Source organism: Dermacentor albipictus, chromosome 8, assembly GCF_038994185.2.
Source record: "Dermacentor albipictus isolate Rhodes 1998 colony chromosome 8, USDA_Dalb.pri_finalv2, whole genome shotgun sequence".
NCBI lineage: Eukaryota > Metazoa > Arthropoda > Arachnida > Ixodida > Ixodidae > Dermacentor > Dermacentor albipictus.
The window spans coordinates 76,894,949-76,913,656 of NC_091828.1; the positions used below are offsets into that span (position 1 = coordinate 76,894,949).

Consider the following 18,708-nt stretch of genomic DNA (forward strand, 5'->3'; position numbering starts at 1 on the left):
ATGTATACTCACGAAAACGTTTGAAGGGGAGCTTTCCCTGCCAGCTCTCCTGCACCTTTCTCAGCGTGGCTGCTCAGTGTTGCTGTCTTGCCCACTACCTGACAAATTAAAAAAAAGTCCTTGCGTTTCCCCAGTGGTGTAACTCCTGATACGGAACAGTGGTACGCTGTTGAGTATAGACAACACTGGTGAGGCGATATAGTAACGTGCTTCTTGCACTCAAATTGTCTTTGTTCAAGCACCAATAGTCTATCCGGTAAATCGCCTGGTTCCGCACAGTGCATACTCGCAACATTTCGGGTGTATACCTTCCCTCGTAGGTATCTTTTTGCATCGTGGCTTTGCGTGCACCTTTCCGCACCTGAAAAGAAATGAAATACTTGAAGTAGCCAGAAACAGCGACAAATTTTTACTACACCAATGTGATCCGCGCAATAATATTCTAGGGCTTGTTATTCTGACGTTAATATTCTTTTATTGCACTAGAAATAACGCGGACACTCAAGGCGAATTTTCGCCGTCGGCATCTGTGTTGCTGTGTGGATACTCATGTATATGGGCATTTGTATTTTATATGTTCAGGCATGTTGTATATGCAAGGTAGATTTCGCTACTGTTCAGCCCCAATGGTTCTTCAAACCAGGTGTTTTATTTATCTCCAAATTATTGCTCAGGATTGTGAGAGTGGCTGCCCACAATCAGACGTCATTAAGCATAACATTCACTGTGCATGTCTTATATTGTAAACATTCTCAGACTATTACATGTTTATGTTCAAAACAATATCAGTGTTAAAACCTGAAAGGTATGTAATTTACTTGTGCGGCTCTTTAAGGGCATAATGGTGCCGATTTTTCGAAGTCATTACCGGCCCTACGAGGTATGCTAAAGCTTTTAAGCGGAGAGGAAGATAAATAAGAGCCCAGGGTTCGCTGGCGCTCTGAGCCTCTTGCGGTTAAGCGGTTTGTAACGTTTTTGCCATTTTCATGATAGTCCTTCATCGAGGATGAGCAAGAAGACGTTCCGCTCACAGAGCCTTCTAAACAAGGTCAGTTGTCTGCTGCAGCGCTCATTTTTTGGACGACGTGCCTTTGAATGCTAGGACAAGCTCGTTTGCTGGGAGAGCTCAACGCCGGAAGTTATGGATTCTGACAAGAAGTAAACTGTAGCCATGGGCTGCCGTATGAAGATGCACCGTATATCGACTGAGAAGGCTTCTCCAAATCAGAGTGAGCAGGAATCCTTCATGGTTTCTTAGGAACCGCTCTCGATGTCACAGAGCATCAGCTCCCAAAGCACGCAACTTGTAACCGAATGTACTGAAAGTGTGGCGCCTGGACGAGATCAGTATCAATGGTCGCAAGAACATCCTGACGATAGATGCAAAATGTAGAGTGAAAGTGAACAAGTTCAAGACCATTCCGCAGTTAAGCGCAATCCCTGCCCGTCCTTTATTTCGCACGGGAAGCCGGCAATGACTGGTGCGATTTCCGACGTGGAGCTTGAAATCAAGTATGCCGACCTGAACAGTCTTCTGAGGTCATCGGTGCGAAATCTCGAGATTCACTGCTTGGGGAACTTCTGATGCGTCACGTTGATATTTGCTTCTTCGACATTACCAGCGTCTGCCAAAGTGACTACATATGGTACACCGTGTGCGCCGATTCGCTCCCAGTCCTCTTCAGTGCCGGCGATGTCTAAATATAGGACACGTGAGCACTATTTGTAGAAGTGAATACACGTGCTCGCGTAGTGACGGAGGACATAATACCACCGACTGTGATAAGTCTTCATTTAAATGTCCCAACTGTACCGTCTCTCGAAGCGATTTCGAAGGAGTGCTTAAAAATGATACAAGAACTTCGTATTCTTCGAAGTAGGGCAAGATATCCAATCGTCACGTAAAGAGGCTACTCATTCTGTTAGCCAGAATGATTAACGCTAGCAAAAGTAGCGCCACAAAACCATTTCGGAAGACCTACATAGCGGCGGGTGGACGCCACGGGCACCTCTGCCTGTGCGTGCGTCAAATATTCGTTTCCACCAGCTGATAGAGACACGGAATGGCCTTTGCTGCCCTCGAGGCCGACGGCCATAGCAGCGGGCCTTATAGCGGTCCTCTGCGCCATGAAGCCTAGAATGATAAGACCAACGAAACAAGTGACACAACGGGCAAGCAAGGAGATGGACACAGTGAGAAGCGTTCAGAAAATTCAGAAGCACCTGGTCAAATTCATTCGCGTGATTCGCTGTGGTCTCACGAATCGAGCCGCTAAAAGTGCCCTGCAGAGGCTCACCGCCCTGGAGGCGCTTATGGCAGCTCTTGACATGCTGTTAACTGTTTGTGGAATTTTCTTGGCGCCTGGGCTTCTCACGCAGTGGAGGCCCCCACACCAGCTTCGTCTTAGCGCCTTTATCTGAAGGTTCACTTGAACTAGTGACTACAAGAAAGATATGGAATATGGCAGTCGCTTAATGGGTGACATTTCTGAATGTTTATAACCGGAATGTTGAACTTGCTTTCACCATTGTTCACCCATCTTTTTATGTCATCATCATCCGTCAACACACCTTTATGACCCCATTCCCCCTCCCCTTATGCAAAGTAACATGTCGGAGTGCGATGGCTCAGGCCGGCCTCTCTGCTTTCTTTCAAATAACTTCTCGCTTTTTCTCTCTTTAAGAGTGCCGCAAATTTTGTTGCAGGCGCGTATGTGACGTCCGCGTTTTTCGGAGCCGCGTATAATTAATAAACCGCCCCAGAAGTTCAAGCGCATTGCTAAAGCATGCTTTTGTAGTCCAAATATTTTGTAGGTTCTTCATCACTGCCACCATTTGTAAACATTCTTCGTGTTTTCCTTCCTTTTGTGATCTCTTGAAAGGTAAATATATTCGATGACTAGAAATAAGAATACAACATCATGCTGCATTCGTTTTCACTTGGCATTGTAAGTGGTAAAAATGTTTCGAAATAAATTTTAATTCGCAGCTCTCCTTTTTATCTCAAAGTGAAGAAGTAATATGAGGCATAAATTGAGCTAAGCAACAAAAACCGTAAACGTGGTCCGGGCATACTTTAGAAACAGCCTAATATTTAAATCGTATCTTTGATATTTCATTGACTCAGCGACTATTCTTACAGTCCACCGAAAATATCTTTGCACGAATAAAGCTAATGCGAGCTTGCCTTCTTATCCAAAAGTGAAGAGGTAGCATTCAGTGTAGCTTCAGCTAAGCAACAAAAAGCGTAAAAAAGGTGCAAGCAAACTTTAAAAAGAGCTGAGTATTTAGGTATTACCTTTGATATTACAATTAACGCAGCAGCAATTCTTATATTTCACAGAACACATCTTTGCCCCAGTATTGTTCTCAACTGCAGCCATATCGGTACGAATAAATCGCTCAGGCAATCCTGTGTTTGCGTATAGGTGAGTAGTCACTACAGTTCTATGATAACATCACGAAAACGAAAGCTGACTGAATAGAGATCGCCACTTCCTTTTATGAGCAATTAGAGTTTCATTCGTTTTAAAATGTGTGATTCGAAAGATTTGAGCAACGGCTAAATTTAGTGGAATCAAAGTAGGTTCTATGTAATAAAAGAAAAGAAAAACTAAGCTTTTCCTAGATGGCTCATTGCTTTATTTCAGTGCTAGAAATGGAGCTCTCGTTGTCGAATTTTTGTATATTGAACAAATTATTTATCATAAATTCTCGTATATTTGAGCCCAATGTATTGTAACTGCAAAAGCACTTTAGTTGTTTTAGGGCAGGCTCATAGGTATGCCGAACAAAAGGTGGCAGCAGCAGCCATGGCAATAAAGAAACGCCGCTAAGCCAAACATTTCGCTGCGCAGATGGGAGCACGGTCATTCGCAATCGCTGATTTACAGCACCGTTACAGCACAAGCATTCAGACATCCTGGCACGTGGACTTCACTCTCACCAGCACCGGCAATCAACATCACCGGAGACACCTGGGGACATCTCACAGTGCCACCACTAACATGGTCGCTTCGTGGCGCTGCTACCGCTAGGAAAAAGAAAGGATCTAGCTGGCCCCGTGCTTGACTTGGTAGCAGCAGCCGTAGCAACAAGGAAACGCTGCTAAGCCAAACCTTTGGTTGTGCACATAGGAACACGGTCATCCGCAAGCGCTGATTTCCACCATCGTTGTGGTTACAAGCATTCAGTTATCCTAGAAGGTGGACTTTGCGCTCACCAGCACGTCAACACCACCGGAGACACCTGGTGACATCTCACAGTGCTACCACTGAAATTGGGCGCTCTTTGGTGCTGCCAGCACTAGAAAAAAAAGGGGTCCACCTGGCCCCGTGCTTCACTTGGCAGCAGAAGCCGTGGCAGCAAGGAAACTCCGCTAAGCGGAAGTTTTTGGTTGTGCAGGTTAGTCGTCACACTCGTACGGCATCTGCCACTTCTGTTTTGTGACGTACGTCTGCAGCTGCCAAGTTACTCCCGCGTTTTTTTAGCGCTGCCTAATAAGTGAGAACTTACTCGCGATGTCGAAGCCCTCCGGCAAGAGACTGCACGAATGGGTGATAGTTTGCGCATGATCAACCAGTTTTATGAAGAATCTAGGGGAAATTGGACGCTGTGAGTGCAGAGAACAAGACGCTCACAAATAAAAACCAAATGCTGGTTACAAGAGTAGCGGACTTCGAACAGTATTTTCGCAGAAACAATGTCGAGATCAAGGTTGTGCGGTGCACACAGGGTGGGAACTGTGTCGCTATTTCGCAAGAAACAGTTGACAAGATGTCACATAGACGCTGTTCACCGCGTCTCTGCGAGGAATGATAAACATAATATAGCACGCTTTTGTTCACGCTCTAAAAAGCGGGAATTCGTAAGTAAAGCCCGCGGGGTGTCTACCAACCGGGAAAAACGGTAACTCTCAGAGATCTTTATTAGTCTGGTAATACTCATCGAACTTGTGCTTCTATAAGGGAAAATCAGCTGTAAGTTTATTGAAAGGAAACGAAGTAACAGAGAGAAATCACAACTAATCGTCTTTGATGCCGTCTGGAGGAGCTGCCAGGGTACATATAGTCAAAGACCGTTGTTCCGGACGTCTGATAATTTGGACTGCTTTGGGGCACGGCCAGGTACCCCGCAGGGCCTATGCAAAAGAAAGCCTGAAATTTCGGATGCAAGAACGTGTCGCAGTCGGGTTTGCTGGACTTTTTGCAGTGACCACAGATGTCAAATGGCTTTAATCAAAGCCACCACCAGCTTCGCCATTTTGATGACCTCGCCACCACGAACCGGCGCTCTGGCACGCAGGTCCGCTGGCAGCCGTAGCCACTACCGCCACAAGGCTAGGCCTGGCTGCTTAGACGTTCGCTATTAAACTTCTTGCCGTTCTGTGCCGCGTTTTTCATTGCAAGAATTTGCCGCTGTCAGCAATGGCACCGACTCCGCCATTGTGGTGCTCGCGATTGGCTTCGAAGCCCGGAGAGCATGGCGCGTTGCATAATGCCGGTTCCGAAAAGTTAGTTTTGCTTCACAAGTCTTGCTAGACGGTGAAACATGCGTAAAAGTATTGCGGTGAAGCATAACAAGCGTGGGATCAGACAATTGCCATGGAAAACAGTTTGTATTTCTTCATTATGCAAGCGTGCACCCATCGTCTTTTGTCGCAGCACGAGCACCAATATGCCTAAGGAGTCCTCAGTGTCTTTTGTATGTCCCTGAGGCAACTTTAGTCTTTAAGGGCGGTAAAAGAAATGCACTCATTTTTTTCCGACTGCCTGATTTTTTGAACTTTTCGAGGTCCATAGGGAGCGATCACTGTACAACTGACCAAGAGGATGCTTCAAATGGTTCGTGGGGCGAACGTGCGGTGGACGCAGGACGAGAACCGAAAGTACCGACGTATTGAGGAATGAACGGAAAAGGAAGCGTGCTACCGCTTCGTTGAAGGTTCAGCTAAAGAAGAAACGAAGTGTTGACTGATACCAAGATGCAAATGTTCCTAATAGAAAGTAAAATAATCTCTTTATATCAGTGAAACCCTAATCTGAGGCATTGTGCGCGGGCTGAGAATATGTCAGCAGAGTTGAAGTTACCATCTGTTTAGAGAGAACCTCACTTGTGACAAAGTTTTCGGTCTCACTCCAGTGAGCTTGCTATCAGTTGAAAGAAATACCTTACCTTCGAAAATGTTTCCTTCTGTGTGCATCTTCTTTTTATTAATATTTGGGTACCTGCGACATAGGCTTTTACCTCTTTCGAAAATATTCTTTTTTGTTTCGCTGTGCATTTTACTGACCCTTTCCTTGTATATTATTTTCGAATAACAGGAACACTACTCTTTACTGTTCTAACTAGATTAAGTTGTATTGTTTCATTTTTTTAACAACCTTACAAGAGAGTGACACCATAGCGCGACAGTGTTAACCCGTCTTGACATAAAACAATGTTCTGTGTCACCCAGAGAATTTCGCAAAGGCACTGAGAGAAAACTTTGAGAAATCAGGAAATTTAGAAGTATCAACTTGGTAGACACCCTCAGCCCCGAAAGCACGACTAAGTACTAGTACTCTCTGCTTCCCCCCGCCTGCAGAGACCGAAGTCTTTATTAAGGACCACTTAACACAAGACAAGACTGGTTGATTTAACCCTGGATGTAAAAGGGCAGCACAACTGGAAATTCTTATGGACGGACAACTACCGCATCAAAGCACGAAAGACAGAAGGGAGCTGCGTGTACGTCATTTGTAGCGCGTGCGACATTTGGCTAATCAGCTCGTAGCTGTCCAAAACTTTTTTGATATATAATCAAATAAATATTCCAGTCAATGTATTTTCTTAAGAAGAACTGAAACGTTCACTAAATAACACCAGGCTTTCCCACAAGTCCCTGATAGAATTTGCCATGCGTAGCCTCTCAAAGAACTATGATAACATGATAGATTTCTTTTCTCATCTAAATAACCCTTTCACTATCATTTCTCTCTCATACATATGGCTCACCAGCGCTGATAGTAACTTATTTTGTATTCCCGGATACACAATGGAAGTATGTCTCCGTAAGCAAGTTCGGTATTGTTGTTCAGCGATCCTCGTCCAAGACAACCAGCCATGTCCTCGTCGCAATGACCAGTGTTTCTCTCGCCGTAACGCTGAATCTGTTTTTTTTTTTGAAATTTGATAAATGTTTTTCAGATAACACTATAAACACAATAATTGGATCAGTGCAGCATTCCCCATCGTCCTCTTCCGTTCGTTATTGTTCCCAACTAGATGCTATCTTCAACATAATTGCAAACGAAAACAAAAATGTCGTCATCCTTCGTGACAATTACATAAATAATACTAACCACTTTGATAGTCATTGCTCGAATTACACCAACTGCTATGCAGGATATGGCCTAGATTCATTATTAACCGTACAAACAAGATGTCAACCGTCCGGATCTCACTGAATAATCGACCATGTATAATCAAACTTACACCTAGAGCAATGTGCTCGCGTAGTCACTATTCCCTCTATTGACCACTATCTTTTGTTCGTTCTATTAAAATGTATCAAGTCACCGTACCATGGAAACATAAAGATAGCTAACCTTCGCACCACTATGTTCAATAATCAAATTGCGGAAATCACCTGGAACTCGATTCCTTCTATGAATAACCCAATCCTGGTTTTCCAACAATTTAATAACAATGTTAGACGCGTGTACTGAGAGTGCACGAGACTAACCCAGAATAATCACTGGTTCTCAGCCCCTAGAAACCCCTGGATAACAGGATCCCTCTTAAGAAGTACAACTAAACGCGATAAACTTAATAAAACAAATTAAACGCCAAGCCTTTGATGTAATCATAATGTCGCGGTAGCTAACTTATTTTACTACACTTACCAGACTCTTTAAAGAAGCCAAGCGCTCCTACTTTGAGAAAGTGAGCGTTAAACACAAATAATACCCGCAGAACCTGGAATACCATTAGGGCCTTTCTTCACCTGTCTTCGCCAAACCCCACTCTGAACAAACTTCATGCAGGAACAACGGCAGTAGCGAAAGCCACTGATATCGCAAATGATTTCGATATCAGTGGTCAATGACTTTTCCTGTCCTAGACATGATCATTCACCAGACAGAATACCAAAGCCAGTATTCAAGCAAACGCTTAATTATGTTTACTTGTACTAACATCACCCAAAGAACTGTCGGTTTCAATCGCTTGTTCACTAACTACAGGTCCCGGCTTTGATGATTTTTAACCCTCCCAAATCAAATTTATATTGCTACGGAACAGTATTTGCGATGACGAAGGGGCCAGCAGTGTGAAGACGACAACGACGATTAGAGGCTAGCGAGGGCTGTTGCCTCTTGGCAACAGCCCACGCTACGGCGTATTTCTTTGTAAATATACTTGTATTGAGCTTTCCGTCTGCGTCTTCCTACGTAACTTATCTGGCGGAGGTTGACGTTACCTGTACCTCGTCATGGAGCTTCGCAGTGGACGGTACGTCGCGCCTTTTGTCATGGCTCCAGGCGACGAGAACTCGACTCAGCCGCCTCAGACACCTGCTGCCACTTCGACGACCTACATCGCTCTCCCCGCTCCCACTTATCCTGGCGTATTCGCGGGCAAAGATGGGGAATACGTCGACGACTGGACCAGCCTAAACGAACACGTCAGCCGCAATAACCGGTGGGACCCTACTAACGTTGTCCAACGTAGTCCTTTTACCTAGGTGGCACACCTCGTGATTGGTTTCGGACGCACGAAGATGAGCTCACCAGTTGGGATTCGCTTAAACAAAAGATCGGAGACTTGTTCGGCAACCCCTACGCTCACCAACTTGCCGCGCAGAATACGTTATCCGGCTGTGTGCAGACGTCAACAGAACCCTACGTCACGTACATTCAGGACGTCTTGGCTCTGTTCCGCAAGGTTGCCGCACACATGACTGAGTCAGACAAGGTTTCCTACATCCTCAAAGGAATTTCCGATGACGCCTTCAACTTGCTCGTTTTCAACAACGTGGCGACGGTGGATGTACTTATACAAGAGTGCCGCCGCCTGGAACTCGCTAAAAGCCGACATATCGACGAGCAGTTTGCCCGTCTGCCCAACACCCCAGCGACATCTTCATGTGCGGACGCTCCTCGTCCAAACAACACTGGCGATGTTACCAGGATTGTCCGGCGTGAGATCGAGGCCGCCTATCCGGCTGCCTTCAACTCCAGCTCCTCCAACGCACCGGCGTCACGGTTTCCCTGACCCAGGCAGTTGTCCGCTAGGAGTTCGCAAACACGGGTCTTCACACCATCTGCTCGGCCCATCACCCTGATACCCACCCGGCTTTTTCGATTCCGCCCCGTCCTACATCTTATAACCCACCACGTTTCCGCGACCCATCTGAATGGCGCATTGCTGAAAACAAGACAATTTGTTTTCACTGCCGTAAAATCGGGCACATTTCTCGGCACTGTCACAGTGAGTTCCCCGACCCGGTCTAATTATACTGGCTACTCTCGCCCCCCCGGTGGCCCTTCTCGTCCCTATGCCGCACACTCCAATAACGCCGCCATTGATTCTCCTGCGCCTAACCGCCCTATTCTCGTTCGCCTTCGCCCCAACGACGACAGTCTCGCTCTCCCCAAACCCGTTGCTCCTTTTCACCCACTCCCTTCGGACGCCGCTCCCAGTCGCAAAACTAGACGATGCAGCGCCTCGAGGTGACGCTGCATTGCTCCCTATGCCGCCAAATTCACTGCTGACGTTCCCCACGGATCTGAACCTTCTTGACGTGCATGTCGACGGTGTTTCTGCATCTGCCCTTGTAGACACGGGCGCATTTGTCGGTAATGAGCGTTGACCTTCGTAACCACCTGAGGAATATAATCACGCCCGCCACGACGACTGTTGTCCATGTCGCCAATGGAGAAACAGCCCCGGCAATTGGTATGTGTGCCGCCCGCGTCTCGTTCGCCGATCACTCCACTATCGGGATATTCCCAGTCATCGCCTCCTGTCCCCACGACATCGTCCTCGTCTTAGACTTCCTCTCCACACATCCTCCTCTCATCGACTATTCCGCCATTACTCTCTGCCTTGACCTTCCTGTTCTGGATCTCGCTGAACTACACCCCATTCGCCTCAGTTATGTCGACTTCGTTCGCTTGCCACCTTCGGCACTGACATACGTTGATTAAGTGTCACATCCACTAGTGCTCGACGGTCACTAGATCGCAGCTCCTATGCGAGACGTCCTCCTTACACACCGGATCACAGAACGTCATACAGTTTTATCTGTTACGGCGCAATGCGTCTGCCTGCCAGTGGTCAATTTTGGCTTAAGGACACAGGTGCTGCCACGCGGGATGTCTCTGCCCAGCTTTACTCATTCGAGCATCACTCAGTAGCATCTATTGCAGTAGACGACAATTCAGCCGATCCTCCTCTACCATCGCTGTAGGCAACTTGTGCCATGGCCGACTTACAGAAAATGATTGCGCCCTACATGCCGTCCGAGCACGCTCGTGAGCTGTCCCGCGTTCTCTTTTCCTACCATGATATTTTTTACTTTAACGATCGTCCTTTGGCCCAAACTACAGCTGTTAAACATCGCATTATTACAGGCGATGCCCCTCCTATTCATCCCCGCCCGTATCGAGTGTCACCAGCTAAGCGTCAAGTTATTCACGCAAAAGGTCGCAAAATGCTTGCCAAGAACATTATTTAACCGTCATGTAGTTCATATGCGTCACCTGTTGTACTGGTAAAAAAGAAGGACGGCTCATGGCGCTTTTGCGTGGATAACCGGCCCCTAAACAGGGTTACCAAAAGGGACGTGTATCCCCTACCTCGGATTGATGAAGACCTTGATTGTCTCCATGGCGCTCGCTATTTCTCCTCTATTGACCTTCGCTCTGGATACTGGCAGATTGCCGTGGACGATCACGACCGCGAGAAGACTGCTTTTGTGACACCCGCCGGTGTTTATCAATCCAGCATGATGCCATTAGGTCTATATAACGCTCCTGCCACTGTTGAACGCATGATGGACTCCCTTCTTCACGGTTTCAAATAGTATACGTTCCTGTACTACTTGGACGACATTATAATATTCTCCGCAACGTTCGCTACGCACCTCGAGCGCCTCTCAGCAGTCCTTGGCATTTTTCGTCGAGCCGGTCTGCAATTCAACGCATCGAAGTGCCAATTCGGCCATCACCAGATTACCGTCCTTGACATCTCATTGACGAGAACGGAGTGCAACCGGACCCAGGCAAGATCCATGCTCTTACGCGCTTCCCTTTTCCAAAGTGGGTCAAGAATGTGCGCAGCTTCATCGGTCGTTGTTCGTACTTCCGCCGTTTCGTGAAAAATTTTGCGGTCATAGCACGACCCCTAACCGACCTTTTGAATAAAGACGCCCCTTCCCAGTGGGGCGATATTGAGGCCTCTGCAATATTGCATCTAATCGACCTTCTCACAACGACTCCCGTTCTGGCCCATTTCCATCCTTCTGGGCATACCGAAGTCCGTACTGATGCCAGCGGTCACGGAATTGGCGCAGTACTGGCACAACGCCAGCGCGGCAACGTCCGTGTTATGGCTTGCGCCGGCAGCTCAAGATAAGACCGCGCGACCGCGCTTAGTCGCCACATGCGCAGTTAAGCCGGAGTAGAACGCACTCCCCCCTTCTCCCGGTGCCTCGCGCGCGATGGGCTCCTCTCACCCTCGGAGCGAAACTAGTCGATCACTGAGCGTTAGTGTCTGGCCGTAGTTTGGGCGTTTCCGAAGCTCTGCCCATACTTATATGGCCGACCCTTTTCCGTTGTCACAGACCATCACGCGCTTTGCTGGTTATACTCAGTGAAAGATAGTACAGGAATACTTGGTCGCTGGGCTTTACGACTCCAAGAGTATTCGTATTCTGTCACCTACAAATCGGGCCGACCACACAAGGACGCTGACTGCCTGTGTCGCTACCCGGTAGACGAGCCTGACGACGCTGACAGTAGTACCGCCAACGGTATTTTCTCTGTGTCTGCCTTCGCTAACATTGCCGATGAGCAGTTCCGAGGCCTACCGCTGCGAGCACTCATCGAGCGTCTGCGCTCTTCACCTACCAACGCATCCGTTCGCCCATATGTCTTTCATGGCGGCATTCTCTGCCGAAGGAACTTCCTCCCTGACGGACCTGTTCTTCTTGTCGTGCCAAAACATCTACGACAGACTGTGCTCTTTGAGATGCATGACGCACCCACTGCAGGACATCTTGGGGTAACCCGCACGTACGACCGCGTCCACCGCCGCTTCTATTGACCTTGTCTCGCACGCTCCGTCCGACGCTATGTTGCTGCCTGTGATCAGAAAACCCCTCAGGTGCTACTTACCGGTCATCTCCAGCCGATCACCGTCCCTGTGGAACCGTTCTTTCGTGTTGGATTAGACCTCCTCGGTCCTTTTCCCACGTCATCCTCTGGGGACGAATTGGTAGCCGTCGCAACTGATTACGCCACCCGATACGCTATCACGCGGGCTCTCCCTACGAGTTCCGCCACTGACGTCGCGGACTTTCTCTTGCGTGACAGTATCTTGCTTCGTCGCCCCCCGCGACAGCTGCTTACTGACTGGCCATGGTCGTAAATTCTTCTGGAAAGCTATCACCGACGTTGTGCGTACCTGCTCCACTCAACGCAACTGACTACCTCACACCATCCTCAAATAAATGGCCTAACAGAGCTATTCAACCGTACTCTTACCGATATGCTATCCAAGTAGGTTTCCAAGGACCACCACGACTTGGACATTGCCCTTCCTTACGTCACCTTTGCGTATAATTCTTCCCGGCATGACACCGCCGGATTTTCTCCATTTTATCTTCTGTACAGTTGCGAACCGACCTTGCCCTCTGACATGGCTCTTAATCCTGCTGCCATCTCAACAAGCGGGTATGCGCGCGACGCCATCGCCCTCGCCGACCATGCACGCCAGCTTTCCCGTACTCGACTGGCGGCCTCACAAATCACGAATCACCGTGACGTACACTATTCACTTGGTGCGTGCGTGCTCCTGTCCTCACCCACTCGTCACGTCGGACTTTCAGTAAAGCTCCTCCCACGATACATGGGGCCCTACCACTTGCTGCGCCAGGTGACGCCTCTGACGTACGAAATTGCTCCTGTGAGTTCAACCTCGTTCTCTACTCTGGCATCTAGTGATGTCGTGCACGTCGGTAGGCTCAAGACCTACTACACTGCTTCCGAGTCCGGTACTTAGTCGCTCCATGATGGCGCTTTTGCCGCCGGGGGTAGAGCTACTTAACAGTAATTGCGATGACGAAGAGGCGAGCAGTGTGAAGACGACGACGCGAATAGACGCTAGCGCAGGCTGTTGCCTTTTGGTCAAGTGCGGCGTATTTCCTTGTAAATATACTTTTATATAGCTTTCCATCTGTGTCTTCCTACGTAACATATCATCTCATATCACCGACGTACTCTCGCTCATTGTGAAATGTTCTTCAAAACAGGCGTTTTCCCCGTCGAACCAAAACACGGTAAAATAACTCCTATAATGAAAAAGTGAGAAAGAACTAATTTCAAGCTGCCACGCAGTCAGCATGCTATCCCATTTAGTAAACTTACTGAGAAACTTTTTGTAAACCGCTTGCCAAACTACATTCACAAATTTAATCTTCTCTCGCCTGAGCATCATGAGTTTCGTATCGGTTGTTCGAATGAAACAGCTGAAACATCATTCACTGACAAAAAAACACGCCCTTGACCAGGGCTATATTGTTGACTCAGTTTTCGTTAAAGCATTTGAAACTATATGTCATGGCATTATTTCGTAGAAGTTGGAGGCTCTGGGCATTCGTGGCCAAGCTCTTTCGCTCATCCACAGATGTCTAAAAGAACGCAAGTGGTAGATTTCGGTGGTTTACTGTCACGTACTAAATGAGTCACTAGGTGTATGTCACAAGGCTCGCTCCTTGGCCTTTTACTTTTCCTCGTGTACAATAATGACCTTCCTCACTGTTTAACCAGTACTTCTGTATGCTGAAGACACCACCATATTTACTAATAGCAAATACATCAATACTGTAATAAACAGACTAAATTCTTACCTCAACAAGTTACGTGCATGGTGCAGAAGTAATAACCTTCGGATCAAGCCTTTCAAAACGCAGTTTGTGCTTTTTCAAGCGCAAACTTTCATCGCCCCCTCACCACAGCTCACGTTCTTTCACTTGCACGTGAAGTTGTGTGACCTTGGCGTGAAACTTGACCGTCACCTTTAATTTAACTTGCATGCCGACATGATCTAAAAAATTGCTTTTGGAATAAAAGCGCTAACATTAACACGCTCACGTTTCGCACAAAACATAAGAACTTCACTTTATTACACATTTAGACATTGCCACTTAGAATACTGTATCTCGGTTTGGGGAAACGAATATTCCACGCAGATAACACATCTAGACATAAAAAATGAAGCCTTGATGATAATTACTTTCTCTACTTAAATGTCACATGCAACACTAATTCTCACTTCCTTAAAGATACTACCATTAGACTATATGCTCCAGCTCCAATTGGTCTTACTAATATACCACACACTAAACCATGCAATCATTTTAGATACATTTATTATATCTGCTCATAACAACACTAACAATATAAGATTTTCCTCTGGCAAGAGCTTTTACTCTCTAAAGTAAGCACTAATTATACAAGGTTTGCTGCCTTTTTTATGGCTAGTTGATACTGGAATAAACTAGCACTCCATAGTAAGACTGCCGCACAAACAAAACTCAGAAGAGATAGGAAGAAATATGTACTAACGACACTACTGGCAACAAACTCAATAATATGAACATATATTGTATACTAATTGATTTTACACTTTCCAGTGATTCTGTATTTGCCTAATGTATTGCTTTTATTCTCTACCTCCTATTTCCTCTTTACTTTTCTTTCTTAGAAATCTTAGGTTTTTCGTTTCTTCTGTACTTGCCTAATGTATTGCTTCTATGCCCTAAATAGCTTTGTCTTTCTTAATTTTTCTTAGACGTTTTAAGTTTTTCGTTCCATAGGATATATGTGCCTTCTACTTCGCACATTGTTAGCATACTTCTGTTTCCAATTATCTGCTACATTAACCTCGTGTTTTTTTATATATGTCATGCCTATTTTTCTCTAACTGGTCAATTACTACATTTATATTTACTGATACGCAGTATCTCTTTCATTTCCTTGCGTTTGACTTGAACTTCAATTATTGTAGACACCCTTCTTGTACTTGATTATCTGCTTCATCAACTTAGTGTAATCTGATGTCTGTTGCTGCAATGTTGCCATATTGTACTAAATAATATATTGTTCAATTACTAATAAAAGATCCGCCGGACAGTTTTTGCAACTCCGGGACCTCCTCCTCTACTAATGATGACTGATGATGAAATCAGCACTGGTTGTTTTGCATGAAAATTGACGTTGTTGCCTTGAAAGGAAACATTACTGTAGCATTTTCCAGATGTCCTAAGTTCATTGCGTGCATGAAAATAGTATAAAATGTCTCGTGGCAAGTAATGCTGAACTGTATGGAATATATAATCAATGCTATGGTGATATATGTATGTATATATATATGCATAATAAAATTATACTCACCCTGCACCAGACATCCCGCCATGAGTGCTGTTCTGTCGGATACAAATCCATTTCATGCACTGCTTTGTGTCATACATTGCCTCTCCAACTTGATAACTTCTTCCTCTGAAGTAGCACTTCCCTTTAATGAAGAAGTAATATATAATTGTACCGTCTTGGCAGCTAGTTAAACAATACAATAGAGTATGATATATTCGGTCACTCGACATGAAGGCATTCATATGAATGGTTGAGTCCTAGCCTCACCAGGCGAAGTAAGTACAGAAGTAACTCATTACGACAACGGCTAGTCCCACAGCCTGAACGTCAGTACAGACTCGTTTCCCTCTCTCTCTCTCTCTCTCTCTCTCTCTCTATATATATATATATATATATATATATATATATATAGAGAGAGAGAGAGAGAGAGAGAGAGAGAGAGAGAGAAGATAACCAATGCGAGCGCAGAGTCAGCAACATCGGCAGCATCGAGCGCGCAACCGAGGCTTGATCTAGTGAACTGTGCTCCATGCATCCTAGAACCGGCTGTCGCTACGAACCTGAATCAATCTCGTGTATAATATATATATATATATATATATATATATATATATATATATATATACACATACATACATACACGAGACAAGCAATGCTAATGGTCAGAGCCCACATCATGTCTTCGTTGTGACAATATACTTACAGGGTGTTTCAGCAATTACATTCGAAAATATAAGTTGCCGCTGGCAAGCACAATTCTAGTTCATGGGCTGGTCTACTGGAAGAGGCGGGCATCAAGTGACAAAGATTCAAATGCATAAGCGTCAAATTAAGCAAACAATTCTAATAAATTTTTAATTATACGGATTGTGGCGAATACTGCGATTTACAAAGTCTAGCCCGTAAGTTTGCAAAGCGGATCCACTTGGAACAAATTCTCGAAAGGAGACCAATTGCGAGACCTTCATTTCCCAACTTTGAGGAGAAATGCACTGACGTTCGAGTAAATTTTCTGCTTCAGTGCATAAAACAACGTTTTGTTAAGAAACTAAGGGGAACGACAGTGCATTTTTACCGCAAGTTTGACGGCGCATATCTCGTGAACGTTATCACCCACACAATTATTTTCTAGTGGACATGCCTTGTAGTCTCAACCGCTAGAATTTGTAAATTGCCATATGTGCTTAAGGTAGTTATTTAAAAATCTGATGCGCTAACCTTTATAGTTAGTCCATAAGGCATTTAAATTTTTTGTGCAAGTAATGTCCACCTCTTCGAGCAGACCAGCTCATGGACGAACTGTGTTATCACCGCGGGCAGTGTTTTTTTTTAATTTGAAAGTGTTTGGTCAAATATCTTGTATGACATGTTCGATATGGGCTATGTTCATTAGTATTGGTTGTCACCATATCTTTCTCTTTCGCAATTCTCAGCTTAAACTGTCCTCACAATCTTTTACTCAGCATTGAATTTCCAATACTGCATTCTTTAAAATCAAGAAAGGGTCTGACAGATGGAATATCACACTGCGGTATAAATGTTATAAACAGCGATAAGCTGCCTCAGAAAGGCACGCCAAAGTTTCGATAGGAGGTTTTATCTTCGTCAAAGTCCACTTCGTCATCCTTGGCATGTTAGTTTTAATGGGCGGATAGGGGGACGTCATGTGCGGTTGTTGTCGATGGCGGCTGGTTGTAAAAGGAGAGACTTCCAAGAGAAAGATTGCTGTCGCCTGTAAGCATGGTTCCTAAGATGAGGGGACAAGAGCGGGGGAATGGGAGGGTGGAGCGAAAGATAAGAAAGAAAAGGAGGAAGTAAAAACAGACACCACGAGGTACAACAAGAAAAGAAAAAGGAAGGCATGGGAGGGTGTTGGGGAAGCGAGACGTCCGGGAGCAGTTAGGGGTGTCGTTGGGGGCATGTTTTTGCGGCTTTATAAGAGCCGGTCTGGCGGTCAGGGGACGAGTAACAAAAAAGGTGTAAAAATACATCATTTGAAAGAATCGCTAGAGTAGCGTAGCAGAAGTGCATCTGGTAATCTTGAAGGCTTTAAAATGGCGAAGAGCGTCTGGGGTGCAATGCTTGGTCTTCCAAGTGACGTGAGCCCCAGTAGCGCAGCGTAAGAGTCGTCATGGCAGCATACAGAAGTGGCGATACCCTCTGTGGCTGAGGCGCCAAAAAAAGTATCCTGGCATCTGGGATTTGGGAATGATTTGGCGAGGGTATATATATATATATATATATATATATATATATATATATATATATATATATATATATATATATATATATATATATATATATATATATATAATAAAAATGGACATAAAAGGTTGGTGGTAGAGTAAAATCGAGCGGGGACAGGCGTATAGAGGAAAAGGGGTCGTACAGTTGATGTAAACCTAAACCCATGAAAGAGTGTATTAATTTCAGTAGTAGGCAGGTAAAAATTGGAAATAGAGGAATAGGTGATGTTAAGGAATTAAGGTAAGTTGGTGGCATGATGTGTTTTGTGCCTTTGTTCTTGAGATGACAATTTCAAATTTAAGTACCAGTTTTTAAAGATTCTAAGCTGCCACATGCCAAATTCATTACCATCGGGTGTAGGCATTTAAACTTGTGTATGAGGTATGATTCCGTACATTTCCTCTTCCGAGGGGAACGGAAATTTGTAGTATACAGAGCCTTGCTTTGTCGAATGTGGACTATGTTTACTGAAGAGGCTGGCTACTGCTTTAGGTAAATTGTGGTATGTATCTGCTCGGTGACCGTTGAGTCTTGTACGATTTTGTTGTCCAGTCCCACCTATGTATTGTTTGCTACAAGCGGCACATTCTGGACAGTAGACTATGTTGCTTGATGAGTAAGTGAAACACGAAGTTAGGTTGTGTGAGTAATTCGACGCCGTATCTTTTACTGTAGTAGTAGATTGAATATGTTTGTATGTAGAGCACCTGGGGCGGCCACAGGCGCCGGCTGCTAACTTCGTCTTTGTCGTTAGTTTGGCATGTACAGGAATATCCTCAAAATTTGTGTTGCGTCTGTAGGCTACTCTGGGCGGATCGGGAAA

At 45.5% G+C, this 18,708-nt stretch overlaps 1 long non-coding RNA gene across 1 annotated transcript in view; it reads right to left on the reverse strand.

The window, feature by feature from the left end:
* Positions 1–208: 208 nt before the first annotated feature.
* LOC135921101 (uncharacterized) overlaps positions 209–18,708 on the reverse strand; it is a 39,553-nt gene continuing 21,053 nt past the window's right edge. Inside the window, exons 2-3 of the long non-coding RNA XR_010570455.1 lie at positions 15,660–15,780; positions 209–361 (exon numbers count right to left, since the gene is read on the reverse strand). This is a non-coding gene — a long non-coding RNA (uncharacterized lncRNA). The remainder of the gene's footprint in view (positions 362–15,659; positions 15,781–18,708) is intronic.